Genomic DNA, 4,577 nt, shown 5'->3' on the forward strand with positions numbered 1-4,577 from the left:
AAGAACAATGTCAACGCTAAAGAGACCTTGGGAAACAAATTCACCCAGGCAGTCGAGCCTCCTAAACCGAAGTATAAGGAGGTCAAGGATTGTGCTAAGATGGATTGCGGCTGGCGCATCAACATGAGCCGAATGGACGCTGGAATGGCAGGCACGCAGAGAAATGTAAACATTTTATTGCGAAGTGTGCAGACTGCGCAGGGACTGGAGGTTACCACAAACACATGTATAAGGTGCAACCGAAGGTAGAAATTAAGTGACAATCTTACCGGATCTTGGCACTGAACAAAAGGATGCACCTCAAGATGAGGGGGTCATTCTAGATGTACGAGTTAATGAGCATGAAATAAAAGCGTTGTTGGATCCGGTTTCGCAAATTTTATGTATATCATCGAGATTCTGTAAGATAACAGATTTCACTCGTAAGTTAGAACCTACTATGTTAAAACTAGCTGATGAAGGAGAGATTACATGTCGTGACATGGTCGTACATTTGAGGTTTACCTTCACTGATCAACGGTCAAAAGGGCAGTCGTCTGCAACACTTCGCCAGACTACGATTTAATAGTGGGGATGGGGGATCTTTTGTCGTTAGGTATCACAATCAACGGCCTACCTACAAACATTAACCCACAAAAGGGTCAGTCATGATAATCTGCTCAAGCCTGTACACAAGCCTTCTAAGACTGTGAGAGAGACGATGCCTCATTTCACAGAGAAGCTTAAGGATCGTATCTTTGAGAATAATTAGATCTAGATTACAGACTGGGCTCAGTTTAAATTCAATAATTGGTACGTGAGCTTCGGACTGAAGTAGACTTTTCGAAGTTGAAATGTCCAACAAGAAACTATGTAACATGGCGTCTAGAACAGGTAGTCCAAGAGAACAGGTTAAGGCATGGTTGGAAGACGGGGTAATTGCAGCCTACGAACCGACTCCAGTCAATCTCGCACTCTTGGCGGTGGACCAGATTAACCCAGGTGGCATGTTAGAGAAGGTTCGCGTGTGCTTGGATATGAGTTCTATAAACGCTCTTATACCTACACACAATTTTTATCTACCGAATATTATTGAATTGCTGAGAAGAATGGAAGGGGCGAAGATATTTTCGACCATCGATTTAAAGCAAGGCTACCAGCAGTTGAAGATATACAAACCACATCGGAAGTATTTTACCTTCACTTGAGATGGACAGCAGTATTCATTCAAGGGAGCACCATTTGGTCTACATATGTTCCCAGCTTTTTTTCAGCAGATCATGCAGGACCTGTTTAGGGACATGGATAATGTACAGGTATACATCGATGATATTGTGGTGTTTACCAAGACCAAATAGGAGCACGATAGAGTTGTGCAAGCAGTTTTGGCAAGGCTAAAAACAAGCACAAGTTCAAAAACTACAGCAAGAAATGTCAGTTTGGTGTAAACGCGATACAGCTGTTGGGATACCGAGTCTCTGGGGAAGGTATTATGATCGACCCCGGAAAGGTTGAACGCTTGTTAGATTGGAGAACTCACACTACAGTCAAGGACATTAATAGCATGTGCGGATTCGTCAGCTCCCTGTTAGATGGAGTTCCACATTTGGCAAGCTACCTCAAGCCTTTTGGACATTTACGATGTCACAAGGGTAAATTGGGAGCGTTGTGAACCAAAGAATGTGATGATGCCTTAAATCAGCTCAAACCAGTGTTTCAGCAGGCTCCAGTAGTCCAGTCGCCGAAAGATGGAATTCCCTTCATGGTGGCTACAGACGCATCCAACATGGCGTTAGGAGACGTTCTGTATCAAATGATAGACGGGAAACCAAGATATGTTCAATTCTTTAGCAGGGCTACGAATTTATCACAAATCAACCACCCGACGGTGCAACAGGAGCTATTAGCTATTGTAACGGCACTCACTCATTTCAAGGACTGCCTATACGGTACACACTTCAATGTACTGTGCGATCAGAAATCGTTGCAACATCTAAAGGACATGTAACCCGATTCACAATTGGTCAGTCGATGGCACGATACGATCGCAAAAGTTTCGTTTAGCATTACACATATACCGGGGATACACAATCACTTACCGGATATGCTGTCACGCTTTGTACAGGACTTCAACAAGATGGTCCACGAGTTGCTAGCTACCGATTGGATGGCCAATCCTAGATGGATTAAGATTGCAGACAACATATATTGTCCACACACCATTGATATGTTTGCAGCACATCATAATGCGCAGCTGTCGCGATACCGGGCTCTGGAATATCCAGACGGTGATGGGTTTCAAATCGACCTAACAGATGAGAACGCATGAGCAAATCCACCGTGGGTTGATACCACAGTTGCTAAATTATGTACATATACAAAAGTTGTGTTGTTCCCTAAGACATTCAGATAAATGGCTTCCACAGTTGATATTGATGCTACAATGTGAGCCCATATAAGTGGATTGAGAGGTAGATACTTTCCGCTACCAGGGTACCCGTGCAGTCCAGAAGACACCTTGGCGACATACGGTTATATGTCGAATAGGTACAGTTGGAACATCCAAATGAACACAATCTGAGACCTTCAAGTGTAAGGTTGAAAAATCTAAAATTTACACTCTTGACACCTATGTCTCAACGAAAGACTGGGACGACACACGCACCTGCAGTATGCGTCACCGAGGTACAATCCTCAAAGAGGAACTCATCACTAGCGAAGGTCTTCTATAAGAAAATACGTTAAGGCAGAGCAACTGCCTATGAAGCCGAGACGAGGTTGTTAGCAACTGATGAACGACATTCCAGAAGTGTACGATCATGTTACACAACTAATAGACAATGAGACCATTAGTAGAATAGATACGCCAGACCTTTCAGGCGAGATTGGTCTAGACGAGTCTTTTAGCCCAAGTGATGTAGTAGTGGAATCCTCGCCTCCAGACTTTGACACAACAAGTTCATCGGAGGACGAAATTCTGACGTGGTTAAGGCAAAATTACGCTCTTAAACACATGGATAAGGTTAGGACTGAGAAAGATTGTGAGTGGTACGGGATTGTACACCCAAAGCTTAAACAATATATATCTCAGGTGTATCACGAATGTAACAACTACGAAGTTAACCGGATCAAGCGCTATGGATATGCCCCATTGCGGAGTGTATCAGAAGACGAGCCGTGGCACAGGGTTGCCATTGATTTGTGGTTGAGCTACCCACATCCGAACACACGAAAGATAGGTGTGTCTGCCACGTTTTTGATGTTACTTCAAGATATAACGTACTATACCCTCTGAAAGACAAATCAACACAAACTGTGGCTGAGTGTATATATAAGTGTTTCGCAGATTTTGGCTGGCCAGCTATTGTATATACCGACAATGGTAGTGAGTTTACAGAAGATGTCATGACGACACTGTTACTCGTTGCGGGATCATGCCACAGGATGGGTGTACCTTATAAGCCTCAGACACAAGGTGCGAAAGAGGTACGACATAGAAAGATGAAAGAGTTCATGCGTGGAGCGTTGCTAGACAATGCTGACATGTGGTCATACTCAATTATCTGGGTACAGACACAAATGAACGAGTCACCAGATTCAGTAACTGGTACAACACCCGCTCACTATTTCAGGGGCTTTTATAGTGAACTACAAGTACCTTTCAACAAAGATTCTCAGGAAGGTCATGTGTTACCATGGTTAGAGAAGATGCGTTGAACCAGAGACGTTGTGTTTCCTGCTTGAGAGAGATGAAGGATACCGCACTCAGGAAGAGACAAAAGCGATGGAATGATTCAAAGAAGATAGTCGAGTTTGAAGTGGGCGATACAGTCAACATCATGGCTCGCAACTCCGACACAACTGTGCTTACGGCTAAATACATTTGACTATTCAAGATTTCAGTGGCCGATAAGAAAGGCGGAACTTACGAAGTTAACAATGCTGATGGTTCAAGTGCTCTCAATATCGGATCACATCGATTTCCGACGACACACGTGAAGCTATTACACCCCTTATGTCTTACGAGTTTAAGAAAACTTTAGGGAAGTACAAATATGAAGATAAGACTTACTATACAACGAAGGATCTACCTCCATAGGCATTCGATGACCCAGACATATTGAAGGCTTTTAATAAGAAGTTTTGCAAACGCCTACATAAGAACAAGGCAGATGCAGAGGCTATCTTATTGACAAACAAACGTCCTGACATAGTTAATGTTTATCCGCAGACATCATTCGTTCCAAGTTTCAAAGATCATGGAATGTACGTACCCCCTTAAGGCACTAAGAAACATCCCATCCACCATCGGGTACCTCAAGGACCTAAACCCAAATGTAATAGAGTAACCGAGGAACTTATAAAGTCTAAGTATACTTTGTCTAGGAGAAAATAATATAAGCATTGAGGCCATTCTATGATCGAAACCCGATACTTCTTTTCGCTTGTACAATTCACGTGAGCTTTTTGAATCTATGTGCTTCAAATCGCATATAAGCCAACATTGTAATTTTCAATCTGGAGGGGGGGGGGGGGGGGGGGTAGGGGCTGTGTAAAATCAGCGGGTTCCTATAATAGAAGCACATGTTAAACGTATA

The sequence above is a fragment of the Sphaeroforma arctica genome (genome assembly GCF_001186125.1).
Source record: "Sphaeroforma arctica JP610 unplaced genomic scaffold supercont1.535, whole genome shotgun sequence".
NCBI classification, from domain to species: Eukaryota; class Ichthyosporea; order Ichthyophonida; genus Sphaeroforma; species Sphaeroforma arctica.